At 41.1% G+C, this 23,739-nt stretch overlaps 1 long non-coding RNA gene across 2 annotated transcripts in view; it reads left to right on the top strand.

The window, feature by feature from the left end:
- LOC144316744 (uncharacterized) overlaps positions 1-21,486 on the top strand; it is a 45,573-nt gene extending 24,087 nt beyond the window's left edge. Inside the window, exon 4 of one of the 2 annotated variants that reach the window (XR_013382596.1) lies at positions 21,392-21,486. This is a non-coding gene — a long non-coding RNA (uncharacterized LOC144316744). Of the gene's footprint in view, positions 1-2,577; positions 2,953-21,391 lie in introns of those variants that run through there. The other variant, XR_013382595.1, reaches the window with a different exon arrangement.
- Positions 21,487-23,739: the final 2,253 nt, after the last annotated feature.

Genomic DNA, 23,739 nt, shown 5'->3' with positions numbered 1-23,739 from the left:
TATCACTCGTATAGATTAAAAAAACTGATGTATAAATAAATGAACAACCATTTAGATTGCCTTTAAAATCTGGGAATTCTGGATACATAGGTGATCCTACATAAGTGTAGAAAAATCCTCCTTGTCTGAGAAAGCCAATCAGATACTCACTTCTGAGAGGATGACTGTGTATACATAGCCCTCCACCCCCATATTAATCATTACATAAAACTCATACATAATCAGAGAAATTAAAGAAAGGTTCAAAATTAACATTCCATCTAGCCTCTGTCAAACTCCTTTAGTTTGACCAAGAGGATCCCAACACATTTGGGACTTTAGAGCTCAAAACCAGAACACAATATATGCTCTTAATAAGTCATGAATCTTTAGTTTAGGATATCTGATTACTCTAAGTTGGACTCCGTTTTGTATCTCGGTTAAAAAATATCATCTGATGTTTGAAACAAATTCTGCTGGTATTATGGAGTTCGTTCTGATCCAGTCTCTGCCCCCATCAGCTCGGGGCTGACTTATCTTGTGCCAGGCATGGTCCAAGAATGGCAGGCAGGCCTTGGGACTACTGTTAACCCTAGCTTTGAAGATTTGGTATGGGGTTTAAGTTGGATAAACAGGTCTCTGCCCTGCTCTTTGTTCCTGTGACAGTTGTTAAAATTGTACTTCGTTTTAGAAGCCTGCTTAGAATTCAGGGCAATTTCTCTTTATGGACCCTAACTTACTTTTGCCATCCTCACTCCTGAATCAAGAGCTCTGGTCTTAAATCCTGACCTTTGAATGGAATTCCACTACTTCTGATAGATGCCTTTGGTGGTGCCTGCATGTTCTGGAACTCCTGTGAAGCGGCAGCCTCCAGATACTACACTTCATCTTGGAGCCCCATTTGCAGGAGATTTGCTGAGCCTGAACTCTGTTTCCTTGTCCTACTTAATCTCCTGTCAAAACTCATGGCTGAGTTGATGCCTGGTACTTTTTCCTGCTCTGGTGGGTAGGGCTGAGACAAGGTCAAGACTCTCTCAGCCCAGACTTCCTGTTGGAAGTGATCAAACACACCACCACCCAGATTCTTAAACTATCAAAATATTTACTCACTAGATGTTGATTGCCAGCTATTCACACGGTCAGCGTAAAGAGTTGTAGAACGTGTGGAAACAAAACAAAACAGAACGACCTTCTAATTCTTTCCTTTCCAAAGATATTCAAAAAAGCTGTTAGACAAATGAATAGTCACGAAAACACAACTATGAAAAACACTTTCCATGCAGTCAGCTGCAGATGCTGTGAATGCCGTATTTGAGAAAACTTCTTACCTTCTGGGGTACACTGGTAGGAACATCTCAGCAAAAATAATTTCCCACCAGGAGAATAAGCTAGGAGGAGAGCAAGATTGTAGGGGAAGGATATAAATTGATCATGGGATACAAGGGAGATGCTGGAAATAATTTGAATATTTTGTATGGGAGTTTATTGAGGCTAGGAGTGCATTGAAGAAAAACATCTGCGTCAGCTTAGGAATTAGCCAAAACCACTGTCTCTGGCATTGGACAGACTAGCATTGGAATCCCAGCTCTGTCATTTGGTAGCTGTCTGATATTGGACACATTTTCTAAATTTTCTAAGTCTTTGTTTCCTCCTCTTTGAAGAGGGAATAGCAAACATATCTCATGAATTTGAAAAAAAAGTTCAGTATGCTAAGGCACCCATTACATGATAGCTATGTGCTACATCGACTAGAAACTACATTTCGAATGTTACAATTAGAAAACTATATTAGAATGCTGGGGATTATTATTTTGCCCTCTGGATCCATTCTCAATTTTCTCCATCTTGCTCTGTGCCTCAAAAGGTAATATTTGTAGGTTGCATAAACGAATTCTCCTATTCTTTAGTTTCCAATTAGCTTAAGGCAAAGAGAGGATTTGAGAGAGAAATTTTAGTATGGAGAAGAGTTAGGTCTGGAGTATTTCACTGGATCTATCTACCTACCTGTCATCTATAAAATATAAAATATAATATAATATTCTATATACATCTTTATCTCTCTGAATAAAAAGAGAGAGAAAGAGAGATGACTATTATTTATACATCTAAAGGAACAGAAGGAACAGAAAATTGGGAGAGTTACTTGTCCACCTATCTATCTCTAGATCTTCCTGTCTAGATTTTATTTAAGGAATTGGCTCACATGACTGTGGGGCCTGGCAAGCCTGAAATCAGTGAGGCAGGTCAGCAGCAGGCTGGAGGCCTTGAGAAGAGTTGGCTTTGCAGTCTTGAGTCTGAAGGGAGTCTGGAGCAGAATTTCTTCCGGTACTTCAACATCTCCTGTTGACAGGACTGACTACATAATTTGTGGGGTGCAGGGGAGACAAAATGTGGGGGACCCAGTTAAAAAAATTATTGAGACTTTCAAGGTGGCAATAGTAGAGCACTACCCCAAGCACAGGGTTTGAAGCCCGGGGACCTGTGTGACAGTAGGGATGGCAGGCCCAAGAAGCCAGCCCTGCGTGTCCACTTGCCTGAAACCTACCCACATGTGTGAACATCTCCTTATTAAACCTTTTCTCAATTCCCCTATATAAGTGTGTCTGTTTCACGTGAAGACCCTGATGCACACAACCGGAATGAAAGCAATACCAGGATTTGAGAGTCAAAGCTCAGTGACTGTAGAATTTGTCTATTCATCCAATCTTTTTGATGAGTTTTATTTTCAGAAGAATGCTGTTGACTGTGAAATATTCTGAAAAGATCAATGACCCGAATCCATGGAACCTGGAAGCATTCTCGTAAAGAAAGGAGGATTCCTATCTACAGATGGCCAGGGCAACAACTGTGGAAAATGAGCATGAGTTTATTTTGTACTTACTAGATGTCCCCTGCTTTTTGAAAGTTTGAATCATGCTCCTTTGGTTTTACAAAAGTCCTACACTACTACCTGTTTTCAGTAACCAAAAGAAAGCTGAGGACGTTTTTCACTTTTACAATAAAAGTTGAAAAGCAAAAGTCGTGGTGAGCATTTGATCGCCGTGAGCCCTTACGGAGGTAGCGCGCATCCCAAGCAGGGAGGGCGGCAGGACCAGGCTCCCTGCCCTGCTCTATCCTGCGCATCTCAGCAGCTAGGACCATAGCTTTGAACTGTGTTGGGGGATCTGAGCTTTATCTCAATTTATTTCATGTATCTGTTAGCAAGATGTCTTTGAAAGCATCAGAAAATCCTAAAAGAGGTTATTTTAGAGGTCTGGGAAAGCTCAAAAAAATTTCCTTATAAACAAATGGTAATTGCTTCTTTGCTTTATACCACTTGGGCTTAAAAAAAGTTTTCATAGGAATGATCTACTTTCAGATGGCAAGGGGAAATCTGTATTTATTTGTAATCTCAAAATAATATTTCTTTGTCAAACATCCGGACATGATATTAGAGTACTTATTAATACCTTAAATTCCTTAAAAAGTTTTCCATGTGAATTCTAATCACTCACAAGCATTGTTTTTTGTAAATATGATGGCTGCATGTCTTTCTTACCCTTCAGGAACCAGGATCCTGGCAATTCCCGAGTCTTCTGTGTTGTTGTTTTAGGTGGTAAAGTGGCAAAGATACTTGGCAACAGGTTTCATTTGCCTAAGTCTAGTCTATATAACGTGGCCTCAATGGTGCTTAAAAAAACCCACAACTTTCTTTCAGAGTTGTCATACCAAAAAAGAAGAGTCAAGAGATCGCTGGTAGAATGCTGGAAACCTGGCACAACTGGGGGTCATCCACATCTCAAAGGGGCCAGGCAATCAGAAATCCCCTTCTTAGGACCTCTGGGTTGATGTTAGTAGGACTCCCTTTCTGGAAATTCTGGAATGGCAGCTTTATCTTCTACATGATGACATAGGAATGCTGTTTGTATCTCTCTCTCTCTCTCATCTGTCTGTCTCTCTCTCTGCTATTTATTGGCTCTAGAGAATATTATGCCTTAATTTACTTAAAAAAATAATAAGTTGTTTTTCTATATTAACCCAAAGCAAACTGTTTAAGGAAACCTTAATAATAATGGCAATTTGAGTGTTATGTTCATTATTATGCTAATGACCATATACCAATGTTTAAGAACATAGTACTATTTTAATCAACTACAGAGAAGAAAATTACATAAACAACATATTTTTTTTTTCCCGGACATACAATTTTCAGTAGTGGGAAGAATGTTATTCACTTTAAGAATGGCTGATTCCGATGTTTATATAATATGGAAATTGGTGATGACTCAAAAACAAGAAGAGAGAGAGAGAGGATGTATTTTCTATCAATCATATTAAACACCATTCCCCATTTTTTCCAATGTTGGAATAAAATTGAGTCTGTCACTTGTCAAAGAGCCACGCTCGGGTGAACGAATGAATACACTTGGCTGAGCCGTTTGGAGCGCAGGGTGGCTTCTGTGGCAGGAGGAGGAGCAAAGACTGTACACAACGTGTCTAGCAGGCCGAGCGTCTCACAAGAGGTGGCAACTTTGCATTTGTAATTTGTCCCCAAGACATGATAGGAAAATCTGCAGTCCGACAACTTGCTTTTCGAGTCATTGGGATTTTCCTTCCTGCACTCATTCTGCATCGTGGTAGTTTTTGTGCCATTAGTGTCTACTATGGTATTTTTACAGGTAAAAACAAAGGCAGGGCAACAAAATGGTCACGCAGTGGTGGGTTCTTGCCAGAGGAGAAGCTCATCCCGTCAGAACAGCACACTGCGATGCCAGGACCACATCCAAGCCTGGCTGCTCTGACCTCAGGAAAGTATCAACGTTCACCTCTAAGCACCTCTAAGCGCCGCATCCTTTCTTGGACATGGGACACAGGGCCAGAAAGAGAAAATCCATTTGGGGATTGAAAATATGTTCTCTTTTTGGCACTTCCAAATGCGATGTAGCCTTTTTCAAACCTAAACTACTCGTTCTAGGAGTTTCCAATGGCTCCCTGGTCCTCACACTACATATTACCCCCACGTGCCCTAGAAGCAGCTTATTTACACATTTTGGACCCCCGTGTGGGCAGATCTCAGCTGCTCCAGAATGTGACACCAAGGGGGATGCATTGATGGCCGTTCTCTCGTGCTGGGTGCCTCTGAGGCTGGGAACATAAAACACACCAGCCCCCAAATCCAGTCGGTGTCAGTCTCCTCTAAGCTGCTGGGGCAGGTGCACTTTCCCGGCCCGTCTGTCCTGGATAGAATATATCGTGACTGCTCTTCCAGCCCCTCTCCCCATTTTTCACCAACACATGCAGATTTCTGCTATTTGGCCACTTTTGTGACTTGCATTCTTTCTTCTTTAATTTTCCTCCATGGATATATATACACCTTATTTCAAAGTATTTCATTCTATGTTTAAATTTCTAAAAAAAAAAAAAAAATCTCAGAATCCATTCTAAATGAATACTTCCTATTTACAATGGAATATTACTCAGCTATTAGAAATGACAAATACCCACCATTTGCTTCAACGTGGATGGAACTGGAGGGTATTATGCTGAGTGAAGTAAGTCAGTCGGAGAAGGACAAACATTATATGTTCTCATTCATTTGGGGAATATAAATAATAGTGAAAGGGAAAATAAGGGAAGGTAGAAGAAATGTGTGGGAAATATCAGAAAGGGAGACAGAACGTAAAGACTGCTAACTCTGGGAAACGAACTAGGGGTGGTAGAAGGGGAGGAGGGCGGGGGGTGGGAGTGAATGGGTGACGGGCACTGGGGGTTATTCTGTATGTTAGTAAATTGAACACCAATAAAAAATTAAAAAAAAAAAAATAAACTAGCATAACAAAACATTTTTAGAGTCCTGTGTAGTAGATCTCGATTATGTAAAATCATAAAACTTTCATTTGGAAGGTTTTTTGAACATGTAGTCTTAATTTTAAGTGACTGGGTAATATTCTAATATTCATCTCAGCAACAGTTAGACAAACCTTTAAAAGTGGAATCCCTGCATATACTCTACATAACTTATACTTGCATATCTTCTTTTTTTTTTTTAAATAAGATTTTTATTTATTTGAGAGAGAGTGAGAATGAGAGGGAGAAGAAGAAGGAGAAGCAGACTCGCCACTGAGCATGGAGCCTGATGTGGGGCTCAATCCCAGGACCCTGGGATCATGACCTGAGCCAAAGGCAGATGCTCAACTGACTGAGTCACCCAGGGGCCCCAATAGACTTGCATATCTTAGGTATCTTTTAATTCTTCTGCACTGATCAATGGTAGGTCAGCAAGTGTTCCAGGAATCAAAATATATTCACAATCAAGACTGACCTATATTAACTGACCTATAGTGACAATAACCGTTGAACATTTCTCCAGAGATCTACATTATTGTTTATTTGCAGAGATTACAAATACACCAACCAAATATGAGTTTTGATTAATACCACACAGGTTCCCTCCCTGTTTTGCCAGGCTCGAACCACAACTGCTCATCTGTGTTCACTCTGTTAACTTACTTTCATTTATCGGTTCAGCTGATTAATCTCATAATGTTGTTCCATCCTCAGTGTATGTAAAGAGACGGTTACTTCTATCAGGCCACAAATGGTGTCCGATTCATTCATGCTTTTGTAAGATCATTTATGCTTTTCAGATTTACCTGAATATCTCTAATAAGAAATTACTCTCAGTTTACTCCAACTGAATAAACAATTCCCTTATGCTTCTTAATTTGGTTCTAGAAATATAAGGGACTGTGCTCTTCTTATTAAAATAATAATCACAATGTTTATGTCTGTCATGTAGGGAAACTATAACACATGGAAAAACAGCTCCTGGTAGGATGACTATTTAGCCAAAAGAACGCAATCCCAGAGTTGATAATCAGTCATTTGGCAGGAAGCAGCGAGAAAATGTCGATGTTTTCCTTGACTGGAAAACTCAAGAGCTTGGGAAGAGCTGAATTGGGGGACTGATGGTTTTTCAAGGGTAGAGAATAAAGAGTCCTTCTTCAGGACTGTTTCGATTTGAGAAGGGGACAAACTAAGAGCATAGAATTGAAGTAGTGACTAATTATGCGCTAATTTATCCATCCCATGGAAGGGTATCTTCTGCTCTCAAGGGTTTTGATGTAGTTGGGAAGAATGACGAAACATAGCATGGCAACATGTAGCACTGACTTACAATTGTGAGATTTTCTTCTTCCATAGATGGTAACTGACCCACCGCTATGTGCTAGGGGGGTGCCCCCGGTGCGGCTCAGACCATGCGTGCCCATGACATTCAGAAAGCCTGAGATTGTCGTGGAATGGAATGGTCAAGGAGGCTCACAGCAGAAGCTGCACTGATCTGGGTCTGGATGGATGAAAGGAGCTCAAGGGGTGTAGAGGCAAGCAGTTGGCATGGGCGCACCACGAGGGAAGACAAGGCAGGGGGAAATGTGTGGGACTGAGCGCATTTTTGTTAGGCTGCGGGCTGTGCAAGGAGATGGAGGACACAAGACTGGAGCAGCAGCTGAATGCACTGCATTGTACTTGCCCTCCCAGTACCCATTCCCCCTTTATCCCATAACTGATCTGGCCCTGAAGGGGGGAGGACTTACTCCAGCTCATAAGTAAAGAAAGTCTCTTGGAAAAGCTGAATTCAGAGATAAAAGGTGGGGAGGAGGGGAAGGGGACCTGGGGGGGGTATTGGGGGGAGATAGTAAACGATGGCAAAACAAGCTGCTGATCAGTCATATTAAGCCAACTAATGTCCTGGGAGTTTGGTCCTTAGGAAGACGCTATGAATATAAATACAATTTTCATAAATTAAAAATCAGTACGGGATCCTCAGAAGTGGATGGTGGAAAACACTTTCTACCTGAGCCTGCGAGTCCCAGGCAATGCCCTCTTAGATGGCGCTCTTGATGCTGTCTGACCTACCCTTCCCACCTCCAGCTCTACGAAGTCCAAGCAATAATCCTCACGAGACTTACACCGTGGGGGAGATTTGCTTGATTTATTTGCCTCAGAGCAAATAGGAGATGAGTAGAGTAGTAACTGGACTCTGCCTTCTGTTGGAAGAGGAGGAAATGTGTCCTTTGAGCTTTTTTCGTCAGCTCCCTTCCCAGGCTGAATCACCTGCTCCTTGCCCCAAGCCGCCGTTGTCCGGGGGGCGGTCAGCACCGTGCACCACAGGTCAACACCAACCTCACCTTTTGATGCCTCCTGCCTCTTTAATTGGTAACTGCTAATGATTATCATAGGTTATGTGCATCTTAGAATCTCTCCTCTGCTTGTCAGTAGGGGAATGTCAGGAGTACGTACGTCATCCTGGGCTTGCCCAGGTAAGTATTAATTTGGGGCTTTGGTTCTCAACCAGGGACAATTTTATTTCCCAAGGGATATTTGGCAATGTCCAGAGACATGACTGGTCATCACACTGGCGAGTGTCCAGTGAGTAGACACAGGAGATGCTAGGAAACATCTTATAATGCCCATGACTGCCACACGAGAAGAAATTATCTAGCCTTTCATGTCAATAGCACCAAAAACTCTGGTCTAGAGCTGGGGACCCGGCTGGCTTCTTAGGACTGGGAACAATGCAGTCTCAAAGCACCACACATTCCGAAGGGGCTTAGGTTTCATGTCTGCGGTCACTATCAAAAATCTTAATGATTTAATTTTTGGTCTTGTGTTTTATACATGGAGTCCCATGGGACAATGGAGCTGGGCGCTGAGACTTGGACTCCCAGATCCCTCATGTACAGATCTGCTTTCCTTGACTTCCTCCTTCCCCTGAGACAGCTCTCAGCCACCTCTCACTGCTCCCGCCTGCAGAGAAGTCTGGGGGCAGGCACTGAGAGAGCAGTGGATGGGTATATGCACCTGTGTGCTAAGTCACCCCAGCAGGTCCTGTGGGCCTGTGGAGGTCTGCCCTCGCCCAGGACTCTTCTCATAGTCAAGAGAAGGAACTTTAGGTAGCAAGTGAAAAACCAACACTAGTAGATGGGGTAGCTGGGTGGCTCAGTAAGTTAGGTGTTCAACTCTTGATTTTGGCTCTGGCCATGAGCTCAGGGTGGTGAGATCTGCATATCGGGCTCTGCGCTCAGCGGGGAGTCACTTTGAGGGTCTTTCTGTCTCTTCCTCTGCCCTTCTTCCACCCCACCGCCCCATTCATGCTCTCTCTCTAAATAAATAAATAAAATCTTAAAAAAAAAAAAAAAAAAAGAAGACGAGGTGAGAGAGAGGGAGTGGCTGTAGAAGAAAGGAACAAGCTTCCCCCACCACCTGTGTTGTTTAAACAAGGACCCTCAGATTTTTATTTGCACTAAGCCTAAAGAATTCCGTAGCTGCCCATGGCTGGGAACACACTATTTTTAGATTCTTGATTGCTAAGCAAGTTCTCCTCAATGAAAGTGTTCTTTTGGATCTGATATTTTTCTTGGAGATCCCAGAGAGTCCGAGCTATATTCTTTGGGAATCTAATATTTGTCTATTGACTTTTAGGGAGGTCTCGCTCTACTATACAATATAATTTTAATGCCTAGAAGTTTGGTGTGGATAATACGTTCTCCTGAAACACAAGCCAGTAGCTAATTTGTGCATTACTATGTTTTGCTTAAAGCAGGGTACATTTTTAAAGCATATTTTGTTTTTTTAAATTTTTCGTATGGAAGTTTAAAAGCACAGGAAATAAAAACCCATATTTCACAGCAACTAGAAGCATCTCAATATTTGTGTTTGTTCAGCGGATTGATCAGAATGATAGTTAAGACCGACAATTTGATATTGAGAATGTACAGCTTTGAATGATTGAATGTTGGTCATCTCTCTTGCCACTTCTTAATGTCCGTGTTGGATAGGTTTTGCTTTCTTTTGCTTATTTTGCTACGAAGCTTACTTTGGAAGGTGATATCATGAAAATATTTTTGATCTGTGTAGAAAAATGAGTGGAAAAAAACTAATCATTTGAGATCACTAAAAATCATTTATTTTTTTTTTCGCAGTGTGCTATAGAAAATTTTTACTTTGCTTTTCATGAGAAACTTTCATTTCTGGGAGTTTTTAGACCCTCGGGGGGAAAATCAAACTGCTATACACAGAATTGGGTTAATGTTTTCTAAAGGTAGATGTATTAGTGGTGAAATTGATAATTGGAGCTTGTTTCTATGGGGCATGTGTATTCCATGACAGCTCATCTTTGGTATCTAGGGAGGCTTGTCAAAATCTGTGTGATATGTGTCTGTATTATAAGGACTTTAAAGCCTCAAAACCATATATCTTTGTCTTTAAGCAATTTTCTGCACGTCCAGTGGAGTGTTCAGATATGGGTTAGAGACAGTAAGATCTGATTTAAGCTCATGAGGTTTTGGTGAAAGCTCTAGAAGCTCATTATCTTCTCTGATGTGTTGCGGTTTATATCATTATCTGGCAAAGTAAAATTGAAGCCACTATATAAGTGCCTTTTCCTCCAAGCCTGTATAAGTGCCTTTTTCCTAATTGAAGATTCAAACTCATTTGAAGAATTGCTTGAGTCTTCTGGAAAATAAAATATATCTTTAAAAAGCTCTAGCTTGTCATAAAAAGAAAAAAAAACACAGCAGATATCAAACTTCAATTCCAAATGGGCTACGGCTGCTATAATTAAACATTCTTTATTATGAACGTTAAATTCATTGTGAGAAAATAGGAGTGATTGCTTCCCAGAATAAGATACGCTTTACAAGATTTTGCAGTTTTGAGGTAATGTTTTACTATTGTAACAGGGGAATCCGAAATGGGGAGAACGCCCTTCGTAGATGTTGGATGTAGATGTTAGAGACATAGAGTTAGATATTTAGTGCCGGCTTCTGCCTACAGGTAAAATACATCATCTCTGTTTATTTTTGAGATGTTACTTTTCACAGTGCTGTTGCTTGCCTGGTTAGAAAGACGGATGGGTGACCTGGAGTCATACACATTGATTAGGTGACGGCCTATATTCCGTACAGTGGCTGGGGCCATGGCCTGCAGGATTTTCCATTGTTGGCAGTGGCTTTGCCTTTGCAGTATGGACAATATAATGGTTTTCTACAAATTAAACCATTCTGTCTTCAGCTGTTGCAGGCCGGTAGGTTCTGTTGACCCCAGGCACTTCCAGAAATCAGCATCTACGCAGTGTGACTTGTCAAGCTCTGTTTCCCTTCCCTTTCTTCTTTCACTTGGGTAAAAACTATCTTGTATGTTTATAGTTGGGACAGTGGATTCTGAGCCAAAAGGGACATTATTTCTTTCTTAACATAGTGAAGGGATACCTATATCATTATTATTTATCTCGTCAAGGTAAGTATTTGGAAAATGCCTTCCTCTTCTGTTCATACAGGAGAGAAGATTGCAGGGAGCACCTCCTAACATGCATTTTTCATTCGAGTTTAGATGTTTAGTGCAGGAGAGTAGGCGGAGGTCTGTAAGAACCTGGGCAAGCATGGTTTTTTGGAATCTGACAACTTGACACGGCAGTGTTCCAACCTTAAGTCTGGGGGAAAATAGACATTTTGGAGATCAAGGTAAGGTTTGAAAGCCTGCACAGGTCCAACATGCCAATGATTCCTTAATCAGCTGATCGATATATTCATATTTAGTTCTAAACTTATCCCATTTTAAAGGTGGCATTTTAGCTGCTGCCAAATTCTTCCAAATGCCCCAACTATAATCTTCGGTTTTCAAACTATTCCTTCCACCTATAATGTCTGAACTATATTTATTGGCCTATTTAAGACCTTAAATAAATGACCTTTTATTTATTTTTATTTTATTTATTTATTCATGAGCGAGAGAGAGAGAGAGACAGGCAGAGACAGAAGCAGGCTCCATGTAGGGAGCCTGATGTGGGACTCGATCCCGGGTCTCCAGGATCAGGCCCGGGGCTGAAGGCGGTGCTAAACCGCTGACCTTTTAATAAGACCTCATAATAAATGACCTTTTAAATAAGACCTCAACAATAGCTTACCTAGAATTAATTATTTGTAAGATTCCAGATATTAGTATAAACCTGCTGTATTTGTTGTAAATAGTGTGGCCTACAAAGTTGAATTTCGTTCAAATGGTTGCTTACTGATGTTTTGTATATTGTCTAAAAACTGATTTAAAAAAAACAAAAAAACAACTAGCAATAGTGGGCACTTAGAGAGTATTTTTTTTTTAAATAGGAAATAAAACATACAAAATAGAACTTATCATTTTACTCGTTAAGCATATCAGAAAAGGCTTCTATGCCTTCACTTTTTTCATCTGTCTCTCTGACGATGCCGTGTGGTGCTGCTCATCTCTCCATCTTTATCACTTAACACTGTACTCCCAGTAAACATTTCATGAACAAAAATAAAATCTTTCCGACCTGAAACTGAGCAGTGAAGGCAGAGCTCTGCGGTTCTCCCTCCGGACTTTCTGCCTGGGAGCTTGGTTGGCCGTGTTTGCCAAGTAGTGAGCACATGAAGGAAGCAGAGCAGGGTCGTCAATGTACATTTTGGGGTTGGGAGGGAGGTTTCGATTAAATTTGTGTGTTTTTATACACTTGTTCACCTGGGATTTTGACACCTGGAGAAATGTTGGGGGAGGGGGTCGTGTAAGGGCTGATAATTCATACCTTGGTGGGTTGCTACATGAATATTTCTCATTCCCTATTTTCCTCCCAACCTGGAAGAAATTTATATTGTATCTTCCCTCTTAATGGGGATTTCCAAACTGTCATTTCCTTCCTCTTTATGTGAAATTTTCTCTCCACCCTGTCCCACAGTGAAGGGGCTTCAAGGGGTAAGCGGTAAGCATCAGATCACTGGCAGGACCAAGTAGATGGGGAGTTATTTAAAAAAATATATTCCATTGCATTGATTTTCAGTGTTTAAGGTCAAGCTATTGACAGGCCAGGAAATCTTTATTATGATTACTGGATAGAAGGTTATTATCTTTGGCTGTGTCAAGAAAAAATTATAGTGGCTAGAGATTGATCTGCAAAAGAGTGCAGAGATGGTGCAGGTTAATGCCTCCTTTCACAAGTTGGGGTCAAAAGATTTTGTCTGTGTTTGATGAGACAAGTAATAAAGATTTAGGTTCACCATTTGTAGCTGCACAGATCAGTAGGGAAATTAGAAGAAAAATATAATATTATTTAAAGAAGGGATGGATGAGTAGATAGAAGTCAAGAGACGACTTGTAAAGTTAGTAGATCAAGAAATAGAGCTCAAATCTTTCAGAGTAATGGATGACCACCAGAAGGCTTAAAAAAAGATTTTTATTCATTTTTTTTTCAAACGGCTGTTTCTGGGGAGCTGTTAGAGGGGCAGGGGAGTGAATTTGTGATTTAAGCTGGGCTTTTGTGTATACTGTTTAAATATTTCAAAAAAATGAAGTACAAAGATACGCTGCCCTTTTTATATTGTTTCTTCTTGCAACTGACTCAGAATCTTAAATGAAAATTAAACAAACAAATATGATGACAATAACCATGAAATCACAAGGTGGCTCTCCCACTAGGAGGTCAACACTATCTGTTGCTGGACTAAGAGTTTCTGACCCTTTTTCAGTTCTCTCGGTCACCCTCTCTCGATAAGGGGATAAATACTGTCCTCCCCAACTTCCTGTAGCTAAACCTTCTTCATCCTTCAGATTTTAGCTTCCCCTGAAAAGTCTTCAGGATCCCGTTAATTTGGCCCCTAACAAAATTCCAAAACATCTCATGAAGGGTCTCTAGCAAAAGTAATTGAATGTGATTTTCAATTCACAGAGAAACGTGGGATCAGCTCTTCCCACCTCAATTCGACTTCACTCGGTATCACAAGGTATAGATACTCTTTGCCGTTCATGCAACAACTATTTATTGAGCATCAGTGTCCGTATCATCACTGAATTTATAATTTGGTTGATTAAACAAATAAACAGATTAATTTGTCATAAATATTAGGAAGGAGAGCAGGGAGGTCTTTTGTAAAAGGCGAAAGATTTATGCGATCTGAAGAGAAACCAGAGTATAGGGAGGTCTTTTGTATGTTGGTTTGTGACTGACGTCCTCTCTGTTGGAGTGATTTTTGCGCTGAAATCTGAAAAACCAGAAGAAGCCGGTCCTTTGCGGAGCACCAAGAAGGAGAAGAGGACGGCAGATGCAGGGAAGACTACCCACAAAGGCCTCGTCTATGAAAAGAAATCGTGTGTTCATGGAGCTGAAGGGAAGCCAAGTTGACTGGATGAGAGAGAGTAGAGGGAGAAAGGACGGGGAGCGTCACGGAGACTCAGGTTCTCTTGAGAAACTTCGAGGGCCCTGACAGGCCTCTGATCTAACTGGGCTGCCCTGGGCTGACACCGGACGCAGCAAAGGTCTACTTTGTGTATTGACCGATCATTCTGGCCTCCCTGTGGGCAAGGGAGGAGAGTGGGGTGAGAGGAGCCCCCCCGGCCTGCTGCTGCACCTCGCCTCGCCGAGATGGAGATGGAGATGGAGACGGAGACGGAGACGGAGACGGAGATGGAGATAGATGGAGATGGAGATAGATGGAGACAGAGACGGAGATGGAGATAGATGGAGATGGAGATAGATGGAGATGGAGATAGATGGAGACTGAGACGGAGACGGAGACGGAGACGGAGACGGAGACGGAGATGGAGACGGAGATGGAGATGGAGATGGAGACGGAGACGGAGACGGAGACGGAGATGGAGATGGAGATAGATGGAGATGGAGATAGATGGAGACGGAGACGGAGACGAAGACGGAGACGGAGATGGAGACGGAGACGGAGACGGAGATGGAGACCAAGATGGAGATGGAGACCGAGACGGAGACGGAGACAGAGACGGAGACGGAGACGGAGACGGAGACGGAGACGGAGACGGAGATGGAGATAGATGGAGACGGAGACGGAGACGGAGATGGAGATGGAGATGGAGACGGAGATGGAGACGGAGATGGAGATAGATGGAGACGGAGACGGAGATGGAGATGGAGACGGAGATGGAGACGGAGATGGAGACTGAGATGGAGATAGATGGAGACGGAGACGGAGACGCAGCCGGAGATGGAGATAGATGGAGACGGAGACGGAGATGGAGACGGAGATGGAGATAGATGGAGATGGAGATAGATGGAGACGGAGACGGAGACGGAGATGGAGACGGAGACGGAGATGGAGACGGAGATGGAGACGGAGATGGAGATAGATGGAGATGGAGACGGAGACGGAGATGGAGATGGAGACGGAGATGGAGACAGAGATGGAGCCGGAGATGGAGATAGATGGAGACGGAGACGGAGATGGGGACGGAGATGGAGGTGGAGATGGAGATAGATGGAGATGGAGATAGATGGAGACGGAGACGGAGACGGAGACGGAGACGGAGATGGAGATAGATGGAGATGGAGATAGATGGAGACGGAGACGGAGATGGAGACGGAGACGGAGATAGATGGAGATGGAGATAGATGGAGACGGAGACGGAGACGGAGACGGAGACGGAGATGGAGATAGATGGAGACGGAGACGGAGACGGAGATGGAGATGGAGATGGAGACGGAGACGGAGATGGAGATAGATGGAGACGGAGCCGGAGCCGGAGACGGTGGCGGCCTCAGGACAGCGCTGGGTGGAGTGGATGGGCTCGCACACGTTCTGGACGGCCGGGCCCTCCGACTTATTTTCATGCACTCTGTTCACTCAGCATCAACGGTGGCAGTTTCCTCTTCTTGCAGGGCTAGACCCTTCCTGTCCTTGATCCGTATCCTCCCCTCTTTCGTGCCGCCCTGATCTCTCCCTTATCGGCTGGCCCCTTTCAGGAGCACCTTCCTTGCTGTCTGTTTTACCTCAACATGGGCACAGGGTCGGGTCTCTCCCATCTTTATAATCTTTTCGAAACCTTCTTTTCCAGGTGGTACCTGCCGACCTCCTTCCATTCAGAATCTTGCTCTTCTCTACTTTTTACTAATCAGGCTTCTGCTTAAAGTTATGTCCCCTAGGCTCTTACTTCACCCATAAAGGCCAAATTAAGTGTCTCACTTTTATTTCATATCCTGCTTGGTCTCTCGAGGACAGCATGAACCATTTATCTCTTGCATTTTTGCTTTATTTCCTTGATTCTTCTACTGTTTCTTCCCCTGTATGTTTCAGAGATCGGTATATAATTGACGACTTCCCTTTACTCCCCTGCCCTTAAATACTGATACTCCACATTGTTTGATCTTTCCCTCTTTTCTTCTCTTGATCTGTGCAGTCTCTCTGGATTGTCTCCACAATCCTAAAGTCACCATTAAGGTTACTTATTGCTGATAAATTCCAAACCTTTCCTTTCCAGCCCTAACATCCTGACCTTAGTCTATATTTATTGTCATTGATTGCTCTCTCTTTCTTGCCCCCCCCACCCCCCACAGCTTAATAATATGCACTTTCTTTTTCTCTAAACCTTGATTGAACCAAATATCTATGATTCCTAAGGGTATGATGTTGGGTATAAACTTCCTGTTACCATAGAGCCACCTTTGATGTAAAAACTTGAAATACGCAGGACTGGAGTGTAGGGAAGGAAGCAAGTGGATTCAGGTTAACTTGCTGCTGGTTACTTCCTGCAGAAACTGTGAGTTGGTTGCAAACCTTGGCAATCGGCTAGCCACTGTAAATGCATGTTTTAAAATTTGCTATTTAACCACTTGAATTTCAACATTTTTTAAAAAGGTCTCTTGAATCAAAATTCAATCTTGAGTTAGACATAGGTGACATATTTATTTGGTGGCTAAAAGAATTCTGTCTTGCATCAGGAAATCTTGGATCTCTTGACAATCACAAATGCCTCCTTTCTTACCGTGTAAAGGCAAACCCCTGAAGGCAACGACAGATTTCAGAGCAGATATTCTTTTTTAAAAAGATTTTATTTATTTATTTATTCATGAGAGACACAGAGAGAGGCAGAGACACAGGCCGAGGGAGAAGCAGGCTCCATGCCGGGAGCCCAACGCAGGACTCGATCCCGGGACTCCAGGATCACTTCCTGAGCCAAAGGGAGACGCTCAACCGCTGAGTCCCCCGGGCATCCCCAGAGCCAATATTCTATAGATATATAAAAATATTGCTTTAAATACAAAAACAAAAAACAACAAACAAACAAACAAACCCCCCCCCCCCAGAGGCACAGAAAGAGTCAGAACGGCAAAAGGAAAGGTAGTACACAGCCTCCTGTCAGATCACCTGAGTATGCAGCTCAAATTACTTATCTTTTTCATACTTTTGGTAAAAGACATGACTTCTTAAAGCCTAATGCTCATCTATTTTTTTTTCAAGTAAAGTGAATGTCAGGTAGCATAAATTAAACATCTTAAGATGAACAATTAAGTGGCATTTAGTACATTCACGATGTTGTGCAACCATCCGCTCTATCTAGTTCCAAAACATCCTTATCATCCCAGAAGAAAGCTCTGCACCCGTTAGCAGTTAATCTCCATTGCTCTTTACATCTAACCTCAGGAAGCCACCAACCTGCTTCCCCCTTCACCTATTCTGGATATTTCGTATAAACAGAATCATGTGGCGTATGACCTTTCGTGTCTACCTTCTTTTATTTGGCATAATGCTTTCCAGATCCATCTATGTTGTAGCATGTGCCATTCATTACTTTATATGACTAAATATTTCATTTTAAGTATATACCGTCATTGATTCTGACCGAATAACATTTCATTGGTTGTATACACCACAATTTGTTTTTCCATTTATCCACTGATAGGCATTTGGGTTCTTTTCACCTTTGGTCTAGTGTGAACAGTACTGCTATGACTATGCATGTACATGTGTTTGTTGAGTACCTTTTTCCCCATTCTTTTGGGTATATACTGTGAAAGAATTTGTAATCTGGAATAGAGCCAGAGGATATAAAATGGAGAATCTCATACATGTATCCTCAAGAAGACAAGAGATTGATTTCCCATAAATGCCTGATTTACAGAAAACTGATAGTGTTAGAATTTCCTTGGATGGTGGAGGTTGATCAGAGGTTGTCTTGTATCAACCTTGAGAAGTTTTGCCAGAGGCACAAACAAGAGACGACCCAGGTTGTGTTGGTCTCACGAAGTGGACTGAATTGAGCTTTCTTTGCGTAACTGGACTGATTTAATGTGCTTGGGCAGTTTTCAAGGCTGGTCTCCATTTGTCTTTGATTTTAACTGACTCTCCCTAAATTCCCTCCTCTTTACATCCCCTCACTTTTGGCTGAGCTCTGACTTTATTTGGACTCTGTTTGAAGGCTTTATCCGTTCTGGTGATTACTTGGTTATTTTCTTGTTGACAACACACTAGAATTTCAATACAATTCCTTTGGAATTCTTGAGGAGAAAAACAAAACAAAAGTAATAATAAAATCAGTGGTCATGAGTAGCTGAGCAAATAAACACTACTAGAACATTTGCCACCTCCTTATGAGAGACTTCAGTCTCCAACACCAAACCAGACCAAACCAAAATAAATTCCTCTGCAAGGGTGAGTTGGTCACGGACAGACCACATTTATGATAGGTCATCTGCCAACTGAAGGCAGTTTTCATGCAACAAAGGACACCAGATGGTAGGGTGGACAACTGGGGCAACGTTCATCTGCCAGGAGAAATAGTACCCCATGAAAAGCACACTGTGAAACAAAACACAACTCTCTACCCTGAGAACACAGGCATCAGGCTATTTAGAGATTTTTATTTCTTTTGCTCTCAGTAAATACTCTGAAAAATGGAATTTCAGTCATCTAAATGCTCTATAGGTAGCCTTCCTTCGGGGCCCCATCAGTTTTAGGTTCAAAAATTTTGGTGCCTCCACATAGGGACCTCATTCAGAACTTCAATGCCCTTTATGGGGAACCTGCAAACTCTCCAAACTTGTTTTCCTTTAGCTATTTTAATTGGTTCTAGAGACTTCTAAATGTATTCAGAATTCTAAAGTTGCCTCTTTACAAAATGCTATTTATAAGTTAACTGAAGCAAATGAACAACTAAAAGCAGATTTTAAAAATGTATCTGGGGCTTCTTCCTCATAGCACCAGCCAGGTCCCCCCAACTCCCTTTCTTTATTTGACCTCCCCTTCTTCTCTAGTGCTAAACTGTTTTCAATTTGGCTGCTTAAAAAAAAATAAAGAGAGAGAGAGAGAGAGAATTAAGATAAAAAATTTGTGATTTGAACCCAAAATCGACTTTTCTATTTTCCTTCAGACATTTGCAGTTACTATAACAAAAGACCATCAGAACACTGGAAATACAATTGTAGTGCACTTTAAAAAAAGAAGGAAAAAATTTAAATGGTAATTGCTCTAGACTTTAAAACATCAAAGGGAGAAAGAGCCTTTTTAAGTACAGATTGTTATTGAAGTTCCCTTGACAAAATTAATTGGCAAAGAGCTCTAATTAATTGGCTTAAAGAAAATCAAATATTTATATAAACTAAGTATATTCTCAGAAACATAGAAATAAACCCAAATGTTTTTCAAGTTTACATGATCAGGATAATCTTTGATAAACGAAGTGGTTAAGGGTGGGTCTTTGGCTCAGGCCGTGACCCCAGGGTCCCGGGATCAAGTCCCACGTCGGGCTCCCTGCAGGGAGCTTGCTTCTCCCTCTGCCTGTGTCTCTGCCTCTTTCTGTGTCTCTCCTGAATAAATAAATACAATCTTAAAAAAATAAAACAGATATGTCCTTAGAGTGATCAACATGAGGTATAATACTTTTATTCTTTCTTGATTTACTGAAAATCAAATAAGCTCATATTATCTCTGTTACAAAAATTGTCAGCAAGAAAAATAACTTAAAAGGTTGGCTAACTCCTTTAATGTATCATGAAATCTCTAAGAGTAACCTAAATATGATTGTTAAAAACAAGTGATTTAAATAGACATGAATGGAATAAGAGTTTCTAGGTGACCTTTCAGCAAATGGTTTCCAAAATCTTTTGGTTACTGAAAACTTTAAAGTTTTGCTAAGTTAAGTTAAATACTGAGTTAAGTCAAATTTATTGGGTTTCTAGGTCATCTCCAAATAAAGTCAAGTAAAATAAGTCAAAATACGGAACCGTTCCTAAAAATGGACTTATCTACTCTTGACTTCCTGTATAGAGGTGCTAATGGTGTTTGGGTCTATTAATAAGCATGTTTTGTGTCACACTGAAAAATTTACTAGGAACAAAATATACTTCTAGAAATTATAAAAATGTGTTTATGACTTTGCTAATTTGCCACAGGATCCCAATATATATGACACGCAATCCACAGTTTGCCTGGAAGGCAAAGATTACAAGTAGGAGTTGGAAGAGCTGGGATTAGGGAAGGACGTGCAGGGGCCCACTGCTGTGCCGGCTTAGGGGCAGGATGTTAAGCTGGAGGCCCCTCAACATGTCATTTTGCAAAGGTCGGAGGGTACAGGATGCCACTCGAGACCCAGTCACCCGGGACAAGGCCTGACTGGGACTCCAAGAGGTGGACTCTCTGGGAACGTGACGAGAATGAAGAGTAGAGCACTGATGATTGATGAAAGGACATCACCATTTCTAAGAATTAAGGAGAGTAGAGTGTGTGCTTTTGATAAAAGAAGGCATGAAGAATGGAGGCGCACTTTGGTTGAGAAAAAACAAAAATCGTTTCATCCCAAAGTCAAATGACCTTTTCAGAGTAAGAAAGGGAAAAAAACAAACAAACAAAAAGATAGGACAAAACCTAGATAGATGTAGTTACGGTGCAGAAGGTCTGTGGAAGGGAAATCTTGGGAAGGGAACTTGGTGTGCAATCCAACTAAGATTGGAATGGATTTAAGTTTAAAAATAAAGAATTCTTACTATCAAAAGCACATTGCAGCAAAATTAGAATTTAGGTTTCTCTCTGTTTAAAAGATGAAGATTATTCTTAGATTATTGGTTGGCAGTAAATAAAAAATCATAAGCGAAGGTTCTCTTTTACCTTTTAATTAATCTGCCTAGAAAACAAAGATTTTATATTTTATCTGAATAATCTCCTTGTGCTTTAATTGTTTAAATAAACCCAGTTTTCACAATATTAAGAGCTGGATTTTGCTCTTACCTCTATACTTGCCTTTCAAATCTTTTATTACCACGTTGGTTAAATAGATCATTTTTTCTTGGTATAACAGGAGAATATTATAGTAATTAGGCTTATTTGGTATATTAAATACCCATTCATGGAGAACAGTATCAAATAAAAATAAAACTAGACCTTCTTTATGTTGTATTTATAGAAGTGCATTTTGTAAGTATTCCAGAAATCATATAAAATTCCTAACATTCTTATATGTTCTGATACAATCTTATCAGTGATGATTTAAAAATGTATCCCACAGAAATAACCACATTTCTTGTCCATTTCATTATAAAGAACTCTCATCTAACCTTTGACCATTGCCATTTTTAGGTCTTTTGACATTTGCAGGCAATTATTGTTTTATTCTGATGCCTTTACAGATAGGTTTCATCTTCAAAGAAACCATGGAAAAGACCCTGACAAGAGCCCTAGAATACAGATCTCTGATAATTTAAAGATCATAACACCGAGCCAGGTAAGAATCTCTCAAACTCTGATGTGAAAACTGATGAATTCTTAAAATTGCTAACAAAAGATGAAAGAGAACAAGAATTAATTACCTAAGCCGGGATAAACTGCTAATGCTAGTTATAATTTTTATGGCTTCATTTAAAATATTGCTTGTTCTTTAATGTATTGTTTTCTACATTTTAAATACCCCCTTTTCTCTCTCTCTCTCTTTTTTAAAGATTTTATTTATTTATTCATGATAGCGTGTATACAGAGAGAAGGAGAGGCAGAGACACAGGCAGAGGGAGAAGCAGGCTCCATGCAGGGACCCGGATGTGGGACTCGATCCCGGGTCTCCAGGGTCACGCCCTGGGCTGAAGGCGGCGCTAAACTGCTGAGCCCCTGGGGCTGCCCTCTTTTCCCTTGTAAGAAAATCTATATTTTGTACAAAAGTTAAAACATTCGTCTTTTACTCCCCACCTAACCTCTGCAGAATTGGGAAGCTCTTATTAAGTACACTTACTTTTCATGACAAAATATATAGTTAAATAAATTCAATAGAAATCTGGTCTCCTTGTAAGAGGATCCAACTGGACAAGTCCTTGGCTTGACTTTCCAGCCTAAAGAGACATTGCAAATCCAATGTGAGATTCCTTATGAAAAAGTTCCAGCAATATAAATTTTAAAAAACCTACATGGACAATCACTTGCTGTCCTTGTAATAATCAGGCTAAGTTTATCGAAACTAGACTTAATTTGCAAACAAATCAATCTTACTATGGTTATCTTTGATAGAAATGGGAATGATTAGAAGAAAAAATTATATTTCGATAATGCACCCTTATGGATATCAGATGTCAGTGCTGTTAATATTGGTTCGCTTTCTTCCTATAAACTGGACTGGCTTCTGGATTTTTCTAATTCCCTCCAATATGTAGCTAGAACTCCCCAAATTAACATTTCCACTGTCTCCTGCTCCTTTGGCTTGGAATCAGGGTGAAACTAAAACTGGCCTTTGTGCAAAGTCATTCTAGCTATAGCTGGACCATTTGATACTGACTCCAGAGAACTCCCGACAGCAGCTCCCGTGCGGACAATCTTCACGCCTGTTGCTGTGTGGCCATTCAAAGGATCCCCAGAAACACTGAAATCTCAAACCGGACAAGTCTGTCAGATGGCTGCGGTCTGCCCTCACCCCACCTGACGATGCTTTCAGCCTGGCATCTCGAAATTTTCTCAATTGGCTGCTCTCCAAAACTCAGAAACTGAATTTATGTTTTGCTCCAACTATTAACCGTTTTCTTTTGTTTCCATTAAAATGCCTTCTACCCAAATGTACGTAAACGGAATCATCCACCTTAGCGGGACATACGGAGATGCTTCATTTTTCAATTCTCTGGTCAAATGAGGTCAAATGAAATTGTTTCCCTCCTCCTCAGGCAGGAGAAGATGCCTGAGGATGGTCCTTCTTGGTTCCATGGGACTCATGCAAAAAATTAACAAGCAGCACGTGAATGACCTAATTGATCAGTGATGCTTTCTGTGAAAGATCTTGATCAGGAGGGGGAAATGTGAAAGAATTTTAATATAAAATAGGACCGGAGGATATAAAATGGAAGATCTCATTTATGTATCCTCAGGAATATAAAACTTAAGGCCAAGAGACTGATTTCCTGTAAATGCCCGATTTAGAGAATACGGGGTAGTATTGGAATTCTCTTGGATGGGGGGGGTTGATCCAAGGTTGTCTCATATCAACCTTGGGAAGTTTTGCCAGAGATGTAAACAGGAGGTGACCCAGGCTGTTGGTCTCACAAAATGAGCTGAATTGAGCTTTTTGTGCAACTTGACTGATTTTGTCTGCGTGGGCAGTTTTCACGGCTGGCCTTCATTCATTTTTGATTCTAACTGAGTCCGCTTTCTTTACATTTTCTGCCCATAAATACAACCTACCCCATCCTCGGTGGACTTGCCTATGGCTTGCTACAGTTTGTATATCCTGAATCGCAATCTCTCTGCTATTCTGAATAAATTCGTTTCTTTGAGCTTGCCTCAATTTTCCTCTTTATTTACATCAACAATATCTAGCAATAGAATTAATGGATTATATGGTAATTCTATTTTTAAGTATTTGAGGAACCCTCAAACTGTTTTCCAAAGTGGACAGACCATTTTAGATTCCCACTTGGCAATTTTGAAGGCTCCAATTTCTCCATTTCCTCACCAACACTATTATTTGCTGTTTTAAAAAGAAGTTTATTATAGTTATCGCAGTGGG

The sequence above is a fragment of the Canis aureus genome, chromosome 7, assembly GCF_053574225.1.
Source record: "Canis aureus isolate CA01 chromosome 7, VMU_Caureus_v.1.0, whole genome shotgun sequence".
Taxonomy (NCBI): domain Eukaryota; kingdom Metazoa; phylum Chordata; class Mammalia; order Carnivora; family Canidae; genus Canis; species Canis aureus.
The sequence above is the reverse complement of the archived record's forward strand: the minus strand, read 5'-3'. Positions and strand labels throughout refer to the sequence as shown.